The following is a 22,232-nucleotide window of genomic DNA, read 5'->3' on the forward strand; positions in this document are numbered from 1 at the left end:
ATCTGTTACTATGGTAGATTATGTTGATTGATTATCAAATGTTGAACTGCCTCACATAACTGAAATAAATTCTAATTAGATATAACCTATAATTCTTATCCACTTTAGTGTCTGATTTGTTATTTTGTTGAGAATTTTTGCATGTAGGTTTTAAGAGATACTGGTCTGTAAATTTCTTTTTTTGTGTGTGTATTATCTTTGTTTTCGGTATCATAGTAACAATATTCATTGGGAAATGTTCCCTACTCTTTTATTTTCTGGAAGAGATTGTATAAACTTTGTATTAATTCTTTTAATATTTGTAAGAATTCTCCTGTGAACCAATCTGGGCCTGAGGATTTCTTTACTGGATGCTTTTCAGTTGCAAATTCCATTTCTCTAATGGTTTATAGCACTATAATATGGCTATCTCTTTTATTTGATTGAGTTGGTAGTTTGTGGTTTTTGAGGAATAGTCCCATGTCTTCTAAGCTGTTGAATTTATGAGTACGTGAACAAAAGTTTTCTGAAAAGGAATTTGGAGGGAAGAGATTTTATTCCAGTGAACAGTTCGCAAATGAGGGAGAAGCAGCCTTTAGTATAAAACAAAGGAGCATTCCAGAGAACAAAGGAAAGGCTCATGTATTTATAAAGTCCCAACCCAGGTTCCCAATCAGGTCGATTTATGCAAAGGAAGGATTGAAACTTGATTAGTGCTGATTGGTCAATGCAGCTAAGTTCTGATTGGTTGGTTCAGGTGAGCTCTGAAAGTTCCAGTGATAAAAAGGTTGAATTTTGGAGGGAACTCAGAGTATTTGTGTGACCTCCAATCAGCAAATGGCTGCTTCAGTCTATTTTGAGTTTATATCCAGTTAGCCACTCGGGATCCATCTTGAAGTATTGGCTCTTTCAGATTTATACTTTTTCAGAAGTATATTGTTCTGCAGTATTTTCCTAATATCTTTTTAATAAGTATAGTGTCTGTATTGTTATCTCCTATTTCATTCTTAATATTGGAGATTTTTGTCTTCTCTTTTCTTATTTTTGTCAATTTTGCTAGAGATTTATTAATTTTTTTTTAAGAACAAGCTTTTTGTTTTATTGTTTTCCTGTTTCCAATTTCACTGACTTTTTGCCTTATCTTTATGATTTCTTTCTTTCTGCTGGATTTGAGTTTATTTCACTTTTTTTCCCCTAGTTTCTAGAGGTGCAACTTACTGACTTGAGATCTTCCTCTTTTCTCACGTAAGTATTTAGTGCTATAAATTTTCCTCTCAGTACTGTGTTAGGTGCATACCACATATTTTGAGATATTGTATTTTCATTTTCATTTAGTTTTATGTGTTTTTAAAATTTTTATTTGATACTTCCTCTTTGACCCATAAATTATTTATAGTGTATTATTAAATTCCAAGTGTTTTAATATTTTTTATTTAAAACAATTTATTAAAATTTTTTTCTATTTATTTACTTATTTATTGAGACTGGGGCTCACTTTGTTGCCCAGGTTGGAGTGCCAGTGGCATGACCTTGGTTCACTGTAAGCTCCACCTCCTGGGCTCAAATGATCCTCCTACCTCAGCCTCCCGAGTAGCTGGGACCACAGGTGTGCACCACTACACCTGGCTAATTTTTTGTATTTTTTGTAGAGAGGGGGTTTTGCCGTGTTGCCCAGGCTGATCTTGAACGTCTGAATTCAAGCAATCCACCTGCCCTGGCCTCTCAAAGTGCTGGGATTATAGGCGTGAGTCATAGTGCCTAACCGAAACAATTTTTTTTTAAGAGACAGGGTCTTACTATATTGCTCGTACTGGCCCTGAACTCCTAGGCTCAAATGATCCTCCTGCCTCAGCCTCCTGAGTAGCTGGGACTACAGGCATGTGCCCAACGTTTAGAGATTTTTCCACAATTTATTTTTGGTGTTGATTTTTAGCTTGATTCTATGATGATTAGAGAATATACTCGGTATAATTTTTATATGTTTGTGGAACTTTTGTAGCTCAAGGTGTGGTCTATCTTAGTGAACATTCCATTGGCACATAAAAAGATGTGTGTTTTTGGGTGTGGTGCTCTAAACAGGCCAATCAGATTGTATTGTTTAGGTATTCTACAGCCCTGTTGATTTGCTGTCTAGTAGTTCTATTAACTGCTGAGAATGGGGTGTTGATGGCCCCAACTATAATTGTGGATTTGTCTATTTCTCTTTTCAGTTCTATCAATTTTGTTTCATGAATTTAGATGTTTTGTTGTTTACTGTATTAGTATTTGGGATCATTATGTCTTCTTGATGCATTTGTCCTTTTATCATAATGTAATGTCTTTGACTATATAATTTTCCTTGCTCTTAAATCTACCTTGTCTGACATTAATATATCCACTCCTGTTTTTGTTTTAAATAACATTTCATGATTTATTTTTTTCCATCCATTTACTTTCAACCTACTTATGTCTTTAAATTTTAGGTATATTTATTGTGAACAGCATATAGTTGGGTCATTTTTTATTTTATCCACTTTGCCAATTTCTGCCTTTTAATTGTTGTATTTAAACCATTCATCCTTAAACTAATTTTTGACATGTTAGTGCTTAAGTCTGACATTTTATTTTTTTGATTTCTGTTTGTTTCCTCTGTTCTTATTCTTTCTTTTTTCTTCCCTTCCTCTGGGTTATTGAACATTTTAAAAAAAATTCTACCTTGATGCATTTTTGAGATAGGAATAGCACTGAGTGGTTTCAGGGGGATGGAAAAACCCCAAACAACAACTAAAACAAGAATCAGGCAAAGAAACCACACAATAACAGAAAATCCAAAACAAGGGAAAGAAAATGGCCAAAACTCTGGTCAAGGTGACTTGTCCATGACTGTTCCAGGTAAACCCAAATGAGGGAGAAGGTGGGTGGTAACTGGGGGAGGGGTCCCTGAAATCCCCCCCTTTTCCAGAATACCTAGTGATTACTGCACCCCCTAATTAAAGAAATATCCATAAAATAGGAACGCTGGGTGGCCACAGGAAAAACGGAAAAATATCAAGGAACAATTTCACATAACAGCAAGAAAGGAACTGTTAAAAATTAGCTATAAGGATAAGGGCGAGCCTGGGCTGAGAAGACCCTAACAAACAGGACAGAGGCTAAGCTGGCTGACACCAGCTGGGTCCAACAAGGCATTGGATTTGATCCATGCCCTACCACAGTCCTAATTATATGCTCATTACCATACTAAATCACACACCCACCATTGCCATGACAGATTCAAGCACGGCCATATTTAGCGTAAAAATGGGTGGGCCCTCAGTTCTCAGAAATTTCTGCCTTTTTCCTAGAAGATCTCCAGATTATTCTATCCCCTAATTAGAAGAGCCTATAACATTAGTAACCCACACTCCATCGTGCATGACTCTGTCGTGAGTACGCCTGCAGCCCCGCCCTTGAGTGCGTACTTTCACTTTGCAGTCAAAGCTTCTTGTCTTTTCATTTCATTCTGACTCCTCCCTGAATTCTTTGTTATAATGGTGTCAAGAACCAGCTAGGGCTGGGGTCTCACTGGCATCTGTAGACCCACCTAAGCCCTCTGGCAGCATCTCTGGGACTTTTGAGTGCATCACTCTGTATAGTTTTCTTAGTGGTTGCTCTGGGTATGAAAATTTACATCTATGATTTATCACAGACTACTAGCATCAACGTGTTGCACTTACAGGTTAAGTGTGGAAGCTTTACGCCCATTTACCCTCTACCTTTCCCATTTTTAAATATCATTGCCTTAAGTATTAGATGGGGTTATAATTTTTGTTTCAATCATAGCATGGATGTTAGGAAGCTCATGAGGACAGCCTATGGTATTGCATTCCTCACTGTGTTTTCTTCTTTCTTAATGCTCAGAAATACCTTAATTTGGCTGGGCACGGTGGCTCATGCCTATAATCCTAGCATTTTGGGAAGCTGAGGTGGTGGCGCATCACTTGAGGTCAGGAGTTCGAGACCAGCCTGGCCAACATGGTGAAACCCCGTCTCTACTAAAAATACAAAAATTAGCTGGGTGTGGTGGTGCATGCCTGTAATCCCAGCTACTCAGGAGGCTGAGGCAGGAGAATCGCTCCGGGAGGCGGAGGTTGCAGTGAGCCAAGATTGCACCACTGAACTCCAGCCTGGGTGACAAAGTGGGACTCCGTCTAAAAACAAACAAACAAACAAACACATCCTTCATTTTTATTGCATTTCTGTCTGAAGAGCATCCTTCAGCCATCTTGAAGGTAGGCTGCTGGAGTACAGCTCCCAGCTGGCACTGCTTAAGGTGGCTGAAGGAAGGCCACCAGGACTGTCACCTCACATTGCCTCACATTGTCTCTAGGTGAGGGAATGACACCTCTGGCCTAGGGAGACAAAGACAGCTTCCTCAGCTGGGTGCTGTGGTGGAGGCCTCCTTGACAGTGCCTGATGCCCCCACCAGACAGTGTCTCTAGGTGGAAGAGAGAAGAACCACAGGAAGGGAGAACTTACCTTGGCACCTATTAGCCCTGGGGCTTCGGCTCCGTCCTTGTGGTTCTGCCTGGCTCCTGGGATATTGTGTGCAGAACTTCCATTAGATTCCAGTGTTGTTAGGTACCTGGGCCACCTTCTGTCGTGTTTTGGGAGTGGCAAATGCTAGGCCTGGGTTGCCTTCTGTTACGCAGGGGTTGCAAGATACCCTGAGGTTGTGTTGTTCACAATATAACTCTTCAGTCCTCTTGAGGTCCCAAATCAGTTTGCCTTCCTCTTACCACTTCTCCTTTGATTTTCTCCTGCCTTCTATCCAGGGTTTATCATTGTACTTAGCAGGGAGAAGCAAGGAGACCTAGTCTACACTAGTCATCTTGTTTGAATAGAAATCCCTTTTGTTAGAATTTTAAAAATTTAGATTGTTCAATTCTTAAATATCCTTTAGCCACCACAAAACAAATGATTTCTCACTGGCTAAATTGTCCCATATAATGCCTGTATTCTTGTCTTTCCAATTTCATCTCTAATTCTCCCCTATTCTCACTAAGGTTTTCTAGAGAGCCAGAAATTCACACTTGATTATGCACAGAACTCTGCTCTCTCCAGCCCCTAACCTATAACTCTGCCCTAAGCCCTTTGGTCTGTCTCAAACCCATCAATGGGCTCAGTTGAACAAAAGAGTCTTCTGCTTCTCTGGCCAGCACAAAAGATAGGCAGAGACCCAGGGTAAGAACATTTTCCTTTCACAGTATCCTTTGTCCTTTGAAGACACTGACTGTTTTAAACAGTATCTTCTATCACCCCTACGTGTTAACACTAATGTAGACAGGGCATTTTTTGCTCCACCTTTTGACCAAAGACTATGATCTCCTTAAAGGTTGGGATTACATCCCTAATACCAAGCAAAGTGCCAAGCACAGAGAGGGCCTGTAATAAATGTGTGTTAAGTGGTAGGAATAAAAGGCAGGCTGTTAAACTCTTTCTTCCACTGTGTGAATAGGTTCAGCATGACAATTATAGGTCTGGAGGGAAACTGAAAGGTCAATTAGTTCATCTTTTTGCTTCTGTCCAAGAACACACACCAGATAACTAGGTAGCCAGTCTGATTTTAAGTACTTGGAAAGAAAAGAAAATTACAGTTTCCTTTAGTAATCCATTCCAGTGTTTAACAACTCTCATTGTCAGCGAGATTTTCTTTATATCTAGCCTAAATGTCTCTAGTTGCATTTTTAAACCTTAGCAGGTAGAAATGTGCAGCCAGGATTTGAATGGTCTTTATTTCTTTAATTACTTTTGAGCAAGTGAACAAGTATTTATGAGCTAAATACTTTCTTTCCATGCATCAGGTCCCAAACTATCCTTTATCTGAATATATGTGCATTTACCTGTCTTCATCATTTGGCTCTGAACTACCAGTGCCCTGATATTAGCTCCTTCCTGTGGAATATTGATTGTGTTAATGGTTTCAGTTTGCACCAGCATTCTTTGGTAGTGCCTTCCCACACTGACTCTGGGCTTAACCACATGACTTGCTTTGGTCGATGGGACAATTGCAAATTAGATGCAAGCAAAGGCTTGAAGAAACTCTTGAATATTTCTGCCTCTTTTCTTTACCTCACTGTGATAACTTGCCCAGGCCAATTTGCTGGAAGGATAAGACAGCAACCTGGAGAAAAACTGAGTCTTCCACTGTGAGGCCATCCAAGACCAGACAGCTCCTGACCAACACACCAGCTGATCACAGACAGACACATAAGGAGAGCTTAACCGAGATTAGCGGAGCCTGACCCAGGTCATGAGAGATAACTGCCCAGTGGATCCATAGACTCATGATAAATAATGAGTGGATGTTGTTTTACACCATTAATTTCTAGTGTGTTGGGTTTGCAACAAAAACTGATCCTCTCCCTAGGAGGAGCTTCACTGGTGGAGCTTGACCTCAGCAAGAGGTTCTCCCTGCTGCTTCTCTAACTCTTGTTGTCTTACCTTCTTGCCTGTGTATCTCCTTCTTGTTTTGCTCTGAGTGGTCAACCAGCATAAATTACCTTGGACTACTCCGCCAGTTTTTGACCCTCAGCTTCGTGAGAAGCAGCCAACATTCTAGTTGTTTACCATTGCACACATTTGGTGCATGCTTATATGTCCCTCTGTTTTGTAATCCCTGCTCCTGTAACCTTGCTTTATGACATACTGCTAGAGCATTTCGCATTCCAACAATACTGATATATTATTATGAGATTGTATTCTGAGTTATAACCAAATGTATTTCAGAGTAATAATGTCCCCTGGGAGTTACTATGACAGTTTGAATGTGGCAGTAATGAGTCCAAACTTGTAGGCTTAATCCCATTATCAGCAACTAGCTTTATACAAAAGAAATAATGGTTTCATTTAGACTATACTTTTAAATAGGTCAAACATTGCATGAATCCACACCCTATCACAAAGGATTCTAAGCAAAAGAGTGTTGGTGGCCCAGTGCCAACGATAGCTAAAATTCACACACACACACACACACACACACATATCTTAGTGACTACAGGGCAGGAGGAAATCTTTATATGAAGATAATATAAACACGTAGGTAACTTACCTATGAAGAAAAACCAAGAATTAGCTAGTGAATACTTTTGATCTGAAAGTTTCTGTTCACTCTTCTTCCTAATTCATATGTTGAAATCTTAACCCCCAAAGATGTTGGTATTAGGAGATGGGGTCTCTGAGAGGTGATAAGGTCATGGCAGTGGAGTCTCATGAAGGGGATTAGTGCCCTTACAGAAGAGCCCATTGCTCCTTCCACCAGGGGAGGACACAGCAAGAAGGCACCATTTGTAAGCCAGAAAGAGGATCCTCACCAGATACTGATTCTACTTTGTCCTTGAAGTTCTAGTTCTCTAGAACTGTGAGAAATAAATTTCTGTTATTTATAAGCCACCTAATCTATGGTATTTTGTTATGGCAGCCAAAATGGACTAAGACAATGTAGAATTGGCAATCAGAGAGTCCATTTGGAATAACTATACTTCATAAAATAATCAATAGAACCATTTTCTGAGAGTTATTTTGTGCAGCACAACTATGGAATAGACTAAACATTTAAAAATGATGACACATCCCTTTGGTAAATCCTAGTAGATTTAACTATTAAGTGGACCAGTTGCCAAATAGATCAAATGTTGAGTGAACTCAGGTCTCTGCTGAGAGTTCCAGCTAAAAAGAGAGATATGCTTGAGTTACAGACAAGGACTGGGCCTCAAAACAAGAGATCTGGGAATTTTTATCTATTGTTGGTTGGTTGGTTATGTAATGCTAAGAGGATTGTAGGATCTTTATGTGTTTTTTGTCCTCTGAAGGGTAGAGTAGGGAAGCTAGTGGGTTATGACTCGGAGTGATAATTATAGTGTTGCATATTCACTGAGTCAAGGAATGGGCTCATTGGCTGGAGCAGAACTTCAGGCCTCTTTCCTGCCATGTCTTCTTCTATGTTTACTGTTCTGATTCTGACTGAGCAGAGCTATGTACAGAAAGATGAATATAATAAATTTGTTTAGGAAGGGCTTTCTATAAACATTGTTCTCTAAAGATATTCTTTGAGGGCTAAAACTAAAGTAATAAAGAAATTGACAGTATTTTAAAATAAAATATGTTTTTAAGATGATTTCAGTACTAAATTATACCACCTCCAAGGTTACCTATGTTTTTGCTCAGCAGTCTTTGTATTCCTCCCTTGATAATTTCCCAACTGTTTCAGCACTACAGCACTATCCCACTTTTTCCTCTCAGAAATGGCACTGCCACCATCTACTGTGAGGAGGAGACCAAAGCCACCTGGCATGGATCCCCTCTGTGTCATGTTGACATAAACCTATTCTCTCTATTCTGCTCTCAAAACCCCTAATTTTATTGTTTCTGCTTAATCTTCTTTCATACAAAGCCAAACTTCTCTATTTCCTCGCCAACAAATCATCCTTTAACCCTTTGGCATTCGTCTATTCTTGCATTGCTATAAAGAAATATTTGAGACTGGGTAATTCATAAAGAAAAGAGGTTTAATTGGCTCACGGCTCTGCAGGCTGTAGAGGAAGCATGGCACATCTGCTCAGCTTCTGGGGAGGCCTCAGAAACTTAAAATCATGGTGGAAGGTGAAGGGGAAGCAGGCCCTTCTCATGGGTGGAGCGGGAGGAGGGGTTGGAGGGGAGGTGCCACACACTTTTAAACCAAAAGATCTCATGAGAACTCTGCCACTAGAACAGCACCAAGGGGATGGTGCTAAACCATTCATGAAGGAACCACCCCCACGATCGAACCACCTCCCACCATGCCCTGCCTCTAACACTGGGGATTACAATGAGACATGATTGGGTTGGGGCACAGATCCAAACCATAGTACTTTTCTAATCTCATTTTCATTGGATCTAATTAAGCTCATACTCACGGTAATGACCAGCCACTGTAAAATCTGACAACCTTTATTAGTACTCATACTTCTTCAGCTTTATTGAATATTTAACACTGTTGGACACCTCTCTTCCTTTCTTGAGCGGTTCTCTTGTTTTGGCTTCTGTGTCCATATATTCTAGTGGTTCCTCTGTTTTTTCCAACCACTCCTTTTCTAGATCTTGCATGGTTCTTCTCTCTCCACCTGCCCCTAAGTGTAAAATTTCCTAAAGTTAAATCCTTGGCCCTCTGTCTTGGTTTCTTTATACTTTCTTTCATAACTGCATTCCTTTGCCCTTCATTTTTCCCACCCATTTCATTCCAATACTTACAGGGCTCCAGCCCAACCTATTACAAAGTGTCTACCCTGCCCATAGAACATATTCTGCAATATTCAGGCAAGCCACACTGATTTCAACACTTGTTGAATAAAGAATAAGTCATTTTTTTTTCAATTTAGTATTCAATTTGATATGTCATGACCAAAATAAATGTGTCTAGAACTGTATGTTGGGTCATAGTATTTATGTGTTGTTATTTAAACACACTATTCATATTTTGTTATTGCAGAGCTTCAACCCCTGAAGCCACCAAATTCAAAGGTCTATGAGTCTTCTCCTTACTGTAGGTGGGTGAATTTGCTGTTTCTGGATATACTCACGTTTATTCCAACTTCTACTTCCATTCAGTCTGTGGTGAGGAAAATAACTCTGACTTTGCCTTGTTTTCTGCTGCAGCACAACAGGGCATGCCAAGAGAACTCTGTAGGGAAGGCTCAAAATTAAATGAATTTTATTCAAGTACTGAATTTTCAGCAAGCCAAAGAACTTCTTTTCAGTGGTTTTATTTGGTATTTTCACCAGAGCTTTCTCACATAATCATCTCCTTTCTTTTGTTCCCTGTTGTCAAATGCATGGCCTCTGATGCTGAACATGCCCAGGGGAGAGACATGGATGATCACAATGGCCCAGCATGGGTCTTGGCACTCAATGTGTGAGGCAAGTTAGCACCAAGCTGCAGGGCTGCAAGTGGGGCAGAGCTTCTCCAGGCCTTCCTATGGGGCTTCATCACACTGTAGCTTTTCCTCGAGTTCAAATCCTGTCCACAGACAAACTTCTAACAAAGCTTTTGTTGTTCCAATGAGTCACAGCTTCTCCCTATTTATGTCAATCATTCGGGGCACTCAGTTTTAACTATACAGTGTTTCTGCATACTCATCGGTTTCTTTTTCCTATAAATGTGAAAATAGTGTAAGAAAAGACTCATCCCCTCAGTGTCCACAAAAGCAGTGAGAAAAAAAGAGAAAAGACTCATCCTGTAGCTCTTGAACTCAAGTAGTGAAGACTCAAGGCAACAACCCCAGACTGAGTATCAATGATTCACACTTGTGAGAGGAAGGGAGCTTGAATTATAGTGCACTAATCAAATAATTATTCTTTCCCACAGCGCAATCATGGTCATGACAATGAACTAACAATGATTCATGCACTTTCTAAAATCACTTTTGGCCTTAACCTAAATTGTGTGGATGGCTTCTTTCTCAACTTGTGAAACTAGGCCTTTTGCATCCTCATGTTCTAAAATGCTATTACTCAAAGCGTGGTCTTTGAGTAACAGGTTCCAGCAGCATCAGCATCTCCTGGAACCTGTTAGAAGTGTAGAACCTTGGCCAGGTGCAGTGACTCACGCCTGTAATCCTAGCACTTTGGGAGGCTGAAGCAGGCAGATCACGAAGTCAGGAGTTCAAGACCAGCCTGGCCAAGATAGTGAAACCCCGTCTCTACTAAGAAATACAAAAAATAGCTGGGCATGTTGGTGGGCACCTGTAATCCCAGCTACTTGGGAGGCTGAGGCAGGAGAATTGCTTGAACCCAGGAGGCGGAGGTTGCAGTGAGCCGAGATCGTGCCATTGCACTCCAGCCCAGGTAACAGTGTGAGAAGTATAGAATCCCAGTCCCAATTCAGGCCTGGTGGATGAACACTTGTGCTTTTAACAAGATTCTCAGGCGATATATGTGCATTTTAAATTTCAAAGGCATTGAATTCCTTTTTGTCTACTTCATTCATTGATCCTTTACTCTAGTAGCCTTTCTCTTCTCCTTATATATTTTTTAGAGAATAAATTTATTTTTAACAATTCTGGATCACTCATCCACATACATTTGTAGAGTTTAAGACTTCTTGGTTGCAATGATTAGAGCTAATATTAGTCAGATCATTTTTCAACTATCTGAAGGCAAACCAATGAGAATCCCTAATTCCTGACTTAATGGGTAAGCCAGTTCAGAACTCCTTCTGTCTCTCTCTCTCTCATACACACACACAGCCTGCAAGTGGGTGTGTAAAAGTCTAGTTTTCTAGTCACAAGTAGAGAGTTGGTTAAACATTATAGGTTTGAAGCACACTTTAACTGATTCAGTAATTTTAGGGGCGCTGGCTGTCAGGAACATAATTGGTTCCTATAAAATTCTATTGCTAGATTACTTGGTTTAGGAAAATTGTTTCCCGATAGGCCATTACTCTTGCAAGGATATCTTATCCAAAGAGAGAAATGACTGATCAAACTTATAACAACTCAATACAGTTAAGTGTAAACTTCAAAGTCTTGGGGTAAACTTATTTATAAAAAAGGAGCAAAACATTATAGATAATTGACTGTTTAACTTACCCTTGTTTGCCTCCATCTGTGAAAGGAGCATCTTTGATGGGTTGAGAGTACTAATTGTATCCTAGACTTGCTCAAACCCAACACTGAGGCCCTGAGTCTGTACCCTGACTTGGGGGCTGAACTGGAGCAACTATTTGCTCTGGGAGAAGAGTTAAAAGGAGTTCACAATGTTCAGGCCCAGCTGTCTTTTGGGAGAGATGTCTGCACTGATTATGGATCCAAACATCAGAGAGGAAGTGACAACTTTTCAGAATCCTTGATTCGAAGTCAAGAAAGCCTAGAAGAACATGCAAGACAACATTCAAGCAGAACCCAGGGATACTATGCAGAAAGTCTTTCAATTTGAATACTTTACTTATTTCTTTACTCACGTGTGTATTTATTGAATAAATAGGTATTAAGGGCTTGTTTTCTGTCAGGCACTGTTCTACGTACTGTGTTTATAGCAATGAAAAAAAAATAAAAGAAAAAATAAAACAGTAAAAAGTCCCTGCCTCTGCAGCTTTACAAATTCTAGTAGGAAACCCTGGAAAGTTTTGAGTAGAGGTGTGACGTAACTTGGTTTATGTTTTAGGAAAACCTCTCCGTCTGCTCTGTTGAAAATGGATTGCATTTATTAAATAGAATGGACTGGTGGACTATCAAAGACACCAGAGTGAGGCCTTCTTTCTGTCCATTTGAGCTTGAGAGTATAGCGTCTCAGACCTAGTTGCTTAAGACTTTAGAACGGTTCACTCAAAACAACACTTTTGATTGACCATCTTATAATAAACCCAATGGTGGAGGAAACTCTTCTCCCGAAGCATTCCTGAAATCTTACCTGAGTAGACCTCTCTTCATGCAGGGTCTCTGCAGGCTGAATGCCTGGTACAGACTACCATAGAAAAGCCTTCCTAAAAATTACAGTAGCTGCTAAATGTCTCTTGAAACTTTGTATCGGCATTTTATTAAAAATTCAGGTCTTGATCTCTCAATATATTAACTTGCATGAGAAATGGATTTGGGGATTAAGGGTAAAGAAGCTAACATTTGTTGATAGCATATAATGTGCCAGACTCTGTATGTACATACTTTCATTTAATCCTCATACCAACAATGTGTGGTGCAGTAGATATTGTTATCCCTAATTCACAAATGTGGAAAATGAGCTCAGAGTGGTTAAGTATTTTCCCCTATCCCATGACTTGACAGTGTTATGAACAGGACTGGGAGACCCAAGCTATCTCCTTCTCACAACGTAGCTACTGCTGCTGTCATGTCAATGATGACTACTACCGTACACTGAAGGCACCACTATTAAACTACTCACCATTATTACACCATTTCAAATTAAATGAATGTACAGATTTATGACTTTTGCAACCCTTGCAATTCTGTTATTAGCCTATAATTGAGATCATCCAAGCATCCTCCATCTTGAATTGCTTGCTGTACAATATCCCTGCCAAAAGTCTGGCTGGCAAAGTTGATAGAGCAGCATAGAAACAACCATTGTCCATTAGCAAGGCTACCTTCAAAAGGACAGAAAATAATAAGTGTTCACAAGGATGTAGAGAAATTTAAACTCTTATGTACTGTGGGTGAAAATGTAAAATGGTGCAGCCATTATGGAAAGCAGTGTGAAACTACCTCAAAAAAATCAAAAATAGAATTATCATATGATCCAGCAATCTTACTTTTAGGTATATATCCAAAGAAATTCAAAGAATGATTTCACAGAGATATTTGTGCAACATTTTCATTGTAGCACCATTTACAATAGCCAAGAGGCAGAAGCAGTCCAAATGTTCGTCAATGGATGAATGGACAAATAAAATGTGGTATATACACAGAATGGACTATTATTCAGCGTTAAAAGGAGAAAATTTAAAAAGCACAAATACTGTATAATTCCACTCATATGAGGCATTTAAGATAGTCAAAAGCATAGAAAGAAAGTAAAATGGTGGTTGCCAAGGGTTGAGGGAAAAGGTGTTTAATGGGTAAAGTTTCGGTTTTGCAAGATGAAAAGTGCTACAGATATATTGCACAACAATGGGAAGGTACTTAAGACCACAGAACTAGACACTTAAATGGTTAAGATGGTAAATGTAATCGCATGTGCTTTTTACCGCGATAAAAAATATTCAAGGAAGAAAGGTTATCTACTGATTAGTACCTAATCACCATTGCCACTTGAAAATCCAAGACAAGAATTAGCAATATATTTTTATCTTAGTTGACAGTAGGATCTTGGATGATTAATATTTGTTGGTGGTTTATTTTTAGGGACAAGAAACATCATTATAGATGCTTCTCCTGTATCATCTCTTTCAAACAACTGATATTTGATGGTATATCTAAATTCATTCCTTTTGGTATGATATGGCTTTCTTTTGGCATTGGTGGTATTTTAATGGGCAAAATAAGTAATAAGGCACTTGTTATTTAAAAATTAGAAGTGAGCATTCTAGTCATCCATTTCTTCAAATTCTCTAAGCTCTACCCTTCTTCCAAGTTAGGTCACCCAAATGCTATATGCCTGGAGAATATTAGTGTTTCCCTTTCTGTAGAAGTGGTTTGACAAATTCCCAATACATTAACATGTTTTTGACCTTTATCCAGGGTCAATCTAAGAAATGGCTTTATGAAGAATACTTCTCTATCATTTGTAAAATTGCTATTAAACACAATGCTAATTTATGTTTCTTATAAAACACACTTGCATTCAATCCCTCTGATTTTTTTTTATTTTTTATTTTTTAGTTTGGGCATGTTTGTCTATTTTTCTTATGTGACTGTATTCTTCATTTATTATAAAATGAGAATGATATCACCCATTCTGTTTTCTCTTTACCTAGCCTCTAGGAAATCCAGAGTCTATGTTTATATGAAATTTAATAATTATTTAGCCCAGATTTCTGGCATCATTACCAACATCATCACTATTAAGCATTACATCATTGCTTTGTATTTCCTTGTGAATGAACTTTAATCCTGTTACGGATTTAACTGTATTTCTGAGCTTGTATTCCTTATCAAACAGCAGGGAAGTCTCCAAATTTGTCATTGGAAGGCTTTTCACTCCTGTGCTGTTACCTATTGAAGCATTTCTCAAATGTTTAAAAACTGTCCCTAAAGGCAGAAAGAATGAATGAAAATCCTGAAGGGGTTTGGGAGTGTATCTCAAGTAGCTCAGTGCTGGCATAATATTTCTTTGTATTTTATGTTTTATCTCCTCCAAAAACACATCTGCATTTTTTAGAGATAAAAAGATAATTTTTAAATCACTTATCAGTCAACATACTTACCTTTTCCTTTTTAAATCTTTGAGTAAAATTAATACTCTAGGTAGATGTACTATTTTTATCTTGTGACTTTGAAACCCCTTTGATTCCTGACACTAAATGTAACACAAGAGAGACATTGAGAGCTGAAAGTAAACCTGCAAATAACCTTTCCCAATCCCTTCATTTCCTGTGTAATGAAACTTGGGTACAGAAAAGTTCAACCAAGATCTCCCAGAATAGATTTTGTTTCTGGTCTCCTGGGCCAAAGGACTTCCTGTTACATCACATGCCTCATTCTATGGCCTTGCAGCCTAATGAATCATACAAGAAGGCAGGATCAGATGATCTGCAGCTCCCTTTCCAGCCCTACTATTTTGTTTCTGTGCTTCTGAAAGCCATGACTACACTGAGCTCAATAATATAAGTGGAGTTAAAAATAATTAAAGACGTCAATAGCTGCCGTGAAGATGCCCAATATTGTGTAAAGTAGTTTGCATCCTAAACACACGACTCACATGAGAATATATTGAAGGATGCAGCAATGCTCCTAGAACACTCTGTACACAGAGGAGGGTGAAAGTTTGCATTTAAATTTCAACGTTCTGTTCACCTCTATTTTTATATCAGAATGTAAATGTCACAAAGACAGATATCATCAACAGGGGGATATTGTTTGTACGTATCAGTTTCTGGATATAGATTCAGGTCCCTGAGTTATTATTCTTTAGTTAGTGCTGTCCAATAGAGCTTTCTGGGGTCCTGCAAATGTTTAATATCGGCTCTGTACAGTATGGTGGCCACGAGTCTCATGCGGCTATTGAACACATGAAATGTGGCTAGTGCAACCAAAGATCTGAATTTTATTATTTATTTATTTTTATTTACTTATTATTATTATTATTTTTTGAGATGGAGTCTTGTCTTGCTCTGTTACTCAGGATGGAGTGCAGTGGCACGATCTCGGCTCACTGAAACCTCCGCTTCCTGGGTTCAAGTGATTCTCCTGCCTCAGCCTCCCAAGTAGCTGGGACCACAGGTGCCTGCCACCTCACCCAGCTAATTTTTGTATTTTTAATAGAGACAGGGTTTCATCATGTTGACCAGGCTGGTCTCCAACTCCTGACCTCAAGTGATCCACCCGCTTAGGCCTCCCAAAGTGCTGGGATTACAGGATGAGCCACTGCACCTGGCCTGAAGATCTGAATTTTAAAAATTAAGTTTAATAAATGTAAATAGCACATATGGCTTTTGGTGACTGTATTGGACAGTGCAGCCTCTGGGTCTTATAAAAGAGGAGAGATATAGAAATTGGAGGAATGAGGTGATCAACTTTCAAAACACAAATACGAAGAACAGGCAAGTCATTTTCTTTTACTTCAAGTCTTTCCAAAGATATCAAATTAATCATTGTTAATCATATTAAGAAATATCTCAGGAGAGGAAAAATATTTATCTTTTTCTTAAAAAAAAGGCAATTCAGTGACAGTCATAAAATTAACTGCTTTAAAACGGGGGAAAAAAGTGAACACTAATGCCATCTTGTGGATTCTGGATGCTGGGACATGCTCAGGTTTTGTGAATGTGTGTTCAGTGACAAGCTATGAAGTCCAGAGAGTAGTCACATTTGCCTTTCAGTTATATATTTTGAATGTGTTTGCATGAATTATAGCCAGAGGGCTTCAAAGAATATCCACACATTAAAATCAATCTTGAAAAAATAAATAATTTTTACTTTTGATTGACTTGAATGGCTGATAAAGGATGGGCAACTATCTGAATTCAGTAACAATGAGTTTTTGAAAAAAAAAATCATAGTTGGCGCCTGTTTGGGTTCATTTCTATAACAATAATTTAAAACATTTTCCCAATGTCTTCCTTTATCTCTTTAAAGTATCATGGAAAATAAAAAGGAGATACAAAAAAGTGCTTAGAAATTTTCAAGATCCTTGAATCAAAACAGAACTATCTTTCTATATTTTAAATATCTGAAAATGTTTTTGATTGTCATGTATAGTTATATTTGCTTCATCACATACCAACATGCACACACACACACACACACACACACACACTTCTGCAGTTATTCAGTTCCCTTTTCTCATCTCATATTCCTGTCATTAAATGAGTTGTACGGCCCTCTAGGACAAGAACTCTGCCTTCGGTACCACAGTGCTTGTCAAATATTAAGTGTAATTTACACTTATTAATTGATTTGTCTTCTGGATCTCCTTCTGCTAAGGCTCTCACAGATACTCTCCTGGCACAAACAAGGATATAGGAATTGTTTTTATCCTATAAAATGCTTATCTGATAAAGTTAAAAGGTAATAAAAATGATTTTACACATATGATGGCGATAAGGAGGAAAAATCCTGCACGTGTAATTATGATGAGGCATAAGGAAGAAGAGATGATGATATATACTTTTTTTCTTTCTATCTGGCCCAAAATGGTGCTGATGATTTGTATTGGAGACATCTTTTAAATATAGTATTAATAAATAGCCTTTAAATTATTTGTTTGGAAATTTAAATGTCATCATTGTGTTAGGGTGTTCAATAAGCCTAAATTTGAAGGGAGGACATTGTAATTAATGATGAATTCAGAATTCTGAATTTAGAATTCTGGAAATTTAATCTAGAAAGTAATAAATCATGTGTATTGATGTATCCATGAGGCAGAGATTGAAGAGAGGAGAGGAGAGGAGGGACATCAGAAGCTCAAGCATCAAAAGATTATTTGTCTCCAAAAAAGAATTTATTGGTACTATAAAGTGGAACAGGAAGACACAATACTGTTCTATAGAAAGAAATTGCAGGATTTTGAACATATTGTGATGAACATAAAGTGCAATGTGTGCTGTAAAAGATAAAAACATCAAGTCTGAGGCAGCAAGTCCAATAGAAATGGATTAGGAAGAGTAGCTAAAGCTGTAATAAGAGACACGGTCATTTAGGTTCACCGGTGGAATCAGGAGAAAAGAGCTTCCTAGATCATTGACATAAAAAGAGACTAGAAGGCTTAGCTTTTGCTGGGAATAGGAGAACATATAGACCCAGAAAAAGATATCTGAGAAATAAGAGACAAATCAAGTGTAATTCTCAAGATATAGAGAAGACAGCAATATTAAAGATACTAAAGCTGACAATAATAAAGTTTACCATGTGAAAACCAGGATCATTTCAAATGAAAGGAGAGAGTTCTTTCCCTGCCTTATATCCTGTTTCAGGAATAAATTTATTTTCCATACATAGGTCAATAAAATAATAGTAACAGATTTTAAAGGTTTGTGCACCAAGAACTTAAAAGGAACATAACTTATCTTGGGAGACATTCATGAAAGGAAACTCAATGTTAGTATATGTAAATTCATTTTTTTTCCTGCTGGAATAAAAGTAAAAATGGTAAAGGCAGTGAGGAAAATTTATCTTTATTATATATGTTTAAAAGAAAAAAATTAATCATTTCATTTATGGCAATATGGCAGACTAGATGATTTGAAAACTTACCTGCAACTAACATCTAGACATGTAGGATAACATATAACAAAAGTTATTTGAAATATAGAGCTGAATTTGAAAGAAAACATGATATAGTGGCCAGAAAGTAAGAAGGAAATGAAAATCACTCTAGTAAGTGTGAGCTGAAACTGTGTAACCCTGGAGTATTTGACTGTAACAGAAACACTTGTATAGAGATAAGAAAAATTGGGAGTTAGCAGGGAAGAGAGGTGGAATTGATATAGATTATAGCGTCATAAAGCCAAGACCCTTAAAGGGCTATGTGCTTAGTGAAACGTAATCTTAGAAAAGTTCTACATATCAGCCCCGAAAGATGATGAAGATGATTGTGTGTCTCAGACTCAACCCTGGGAATTAATAAACTTAGGCATAGCTTCACAGTGATTTGGGGACTGAATTTAGATTGTCTGTATTGTCTGGAAACCTCAAGTTAAGAGATGAACATAAAATGACTCTAGGCTGCTGATAGTCCTGGGACTCCTCGCAGAGAAAAAAATCACAAGGAATACTTTAAAAATCCAGATGATAAGATAGATATTTCATTGATAAAGATCCTATCCATCATCCAAATAATGAACTCACAATACAGTATTTCAAAATTCAAGATAAAATAGTCCACCATGTGCAAAAGTCAGCATATAAAATAAAGAATATTATACATTGAGACTTTGAGATAAAAGAATTGCAATATAAAATAAAATATCAAATAATTATGTTTAGTGTATATAAAGGTGTTAAAAATGTTAGAAAAGGAAATTAATAGATTTTCGTGAAATTAAAAATATGCTATTTGAAATAAAAAATCTAATAGGTTACCCAGCTGAACATAAAATTAATAAACTATAAGATATATTTGAAGGAATTGTTCAATGTTAAGCACAAAGATAAAGAGATGGAAAATACAAAAGAGAAGAGACATGGAGAACAGAATGGGAAGTTTCAACACTGTAAACAGGAGATGCAGAAGGAGAAATTATTGAGAATGGCAGAGAGGTAATATTCAAAGTTTAAAGACTTTCCTGGTTGAAGACTTTCCAGAATTGATGAAAGACATCAATCTTCAGATTTAAAGCATACAGTGAATTTCTAGCAGGATAAAAGGAATTTCATATCTAGAAAGAGTTTATTTAAAAAAGCAGAACACCAAAAAAAAAAAAACCCTACAAATTCATACCGATTAGATTGTCTTCACACTTCAATTGGCAACAAAAGCAAGCAGAAACAAAAGAAACAGGATTTCAAAGAACTGAGAAATAGCTTTCAACTAGATTTCTATACCCAGCTAAATTATGGTTTAAGTGTGAGATCAAAAAAAATTTTCAGACAAAAAAGACTAGGACAATTTAGACTTGGAACAAGACTGAAAGAAATATCGGTCCGGGCGCGGTGTCTCACGCCTGTAATCCCAGCACTTTGGGAGGCCGAGACAGGCGGATCATGAGGTCAGGAGATTGAGACCATCCTGGCTAACATGATGAAACCCCGTTTCTACTAAAAATACAAAAAATTAGCTGGGCGTGGTGGCGTGCACCTGTAGTCCCAGCTACACCGGAGGCTGAGGCAGGAGAATGGCGTGAACCCGGGAGGCGGAGCTTTCAGTAAGCCAAGATCGCACCACTGCACTCCAGCCTGGGCGACAGAGCGAGACTCCGACACAAAAAAAAAAAAAAATAAAAAAAATAAAATAAAATAAATAAAAATCAAAGAATGGAAATATAGAAAGAAGAATTGCATATTCAAAAGGGAGGTATGGCAATGATAAGTCAGCAAAACGTAAACATGAGTGAAATCTTAAGAGGGTGATGATGATTATGTGATGATTACCGTACATGTTAAAATTTTAAGGTTAATCAATAAGAGAAAAGAAATAGAATGTACCTACGTATGTTTGTGTGTATTTGCATAAAATAACCATTTTTCCTCCTAAAGAATTGAGAGCTACTCCTATAACAAAACAAACTGATATAATAGAAAAGTGACATGTTGCATTCTGTTTATACGACCATTATTACATTTTTTAAATTTTATTTTTATGTTTCAGATTGCATCTTAAAAATGGAAACATTTCCCTATGTATGCAAAATAACATTATTACATTTAGTAATCATTCCATTATATCTCTTCATATCTGTTATATAATGAAATTTTGCTTACCTGTTACAAAAATGTTCTTTGGAGCTGATTTTATTTTTCCTAAGTAGAATCCAGTCCTTACATGATACCTGGTTATTTTTTTCCTAAAGTTTCTTTTCATCCACAATGGCCCCTTTGTCCTTGACACTGATTTCTTGAGGAAACCAGGCCAATCTCCCCGCATCGATTTGCTTATTGCAACTTTATGGGTTCTGATGATCTTGTTCTTTTTTTCATGTATTTACTGCAAACTGGAAGCTAGAAAAACAACTGGTGAGTTCAAGATAAGTCTTTTTTTTTGCCTAGACTGTATTATCAATGATGTCATATATTTATTAAACTAATAAGCATATTAATAACTTGTTGGTCCACCTTAGCAATGGTTTAAAGGTGACAAGCTCTTCATTTTACAGATATATTTTTCCTTGTGACTGTGTAGTGCTCTTTTGGCATCATAAATCTGTTTAGTTCCCCAGTAACAATTCACTTAATAATAATTGATAATCTTTGCCTGAATAAAAAGCTTCATTTTAGAAGTGATGGTTTCTAATCCAATAATTTCTTCTAAATATATTATTTGGCATTCTTCTAGAAAGTAGCACTTTTTGCTTCATCAGTTGAGACTATTTGGTTATCTTAAAGTTCTTGCTTGAAAAGCAGAGTAAATGCTTAGTTTTTTCTTTTTATTTAACACATTTTTAAAGTAAGGAGTTACTTTAAGAGTGACCTCAATTGATAACAAATGCATTTTTTGACTTTCTCTTTTTTGAGTGTCATTATAAAGACATGGATTTTCATACATGCCAAGGGGTTCATACAACTACAATCATTATTCTTTTCAATGCTTAAATTGACACAATTCTGGCCATTCAAGAACCCTTCAAATGGAATCTTATGTCCTTTTCACAGACCCCATGTATCTTGGAGGTATTCTAGCACACAAGATACTCCAGTCTCACATTATAACTTATTTACTCATAACTCCACTCAGCCATTTCCCTGCAAGGACCCGTTTTCCTTTTAGTCTTGAATTATATTAAAGATCATAAGCTGACCCATAAGGAAGATCATGACTACTCTTGCTACCATTCTCCTCAGCCATTTGAGTAGACAATATGAAGAAGCAGTTACCAAGCTTATTTTATATTCATCTTCTTCCCCTTTTTCTCCCATTTTCCCTTTATTGTGCTACATCTACACTGTCATATAATATCTATGTTCTTACAGCCAACCATATCCCTTACTGTAAAAGCTATCACAATAAGTGTAAACAGACAAAACTCACCAGTTAGAGCACAGAGATTCTCTCAAAGAGTTGCCTATGTGCTGTTACAAGTAGCAGTTCAAAAACATAGTTAAAAGAATGAGAGTAAAGGAGGTTACACATATATACAAGGAGAACACTGGGGGAATGTAGTATACCTATATTAATATCACATTAAAGCAAAAACATTAGGAATAATGATAATTATTACATAATAGAGGAATAATTCTTGTGCAAAACACAACCATTCTGCAATTGTACGTAGCTAGCCACAAATTTTATGAAGTGAAGTTGTCAGAATTTCAAGAAGAAATTTGCATCTACAGTCATACAGGAATATTTTGACATGTGTCTGGGATATTTTAACATGTAAGGCAAAAACTTACTAAAACCATAGAGATGAAAATAAAAACTATAAGCAAGCTTCAGCTGATGGACATATATGGTATTTTGCAGACTATAGTTAAATAATGGACTTCCAAACA

General features: G+C 37.4%; 1 long non-coding RNA gene across 2 annotated transcripts; it reads left to right on the forward strand.

The window, feature by feature from the left end:
* Positions 1 to 771: 771 nt before the first annotated feature.
* LOC109027257 (uncharacterized) lies at positions 772 to 11,967 on the forward strand. Of its 2 annotated transcripts, none has more exons than XR_002006379.3 (3): positions 772 to 876; positions 1,178 to 1,224; positions 11,587 to 11,967. It is a non-coding gene; the product is annotated as an uncharacterized lncRNA (long non-coding RNA). The 2 variants fall into 2 exon arrangements; XR_008681039.1 differs by lacking the exon at positions 11,587 to 11,967 and adding an exon at positions 9,464 to 10,036.
* Positions 11,968 to 22,232: the final 10,265 nt, after the last annotated feature.

Source organism: Gorilla gorilla, chromosome 5 (assembly GCF_029281585.2).
Source record: "Gorilla gorilla gorilla isolate KB3781 chromosome 5, NHGRI_mGorGor1-v2.1_pri, whole genome shotgun sequence".
Lineage (NCBI taxonomy): Eukaryota > Metazoa > Chordata > Mammalia > Primates > Hominidae > Gorilla > Gorilla gorilla.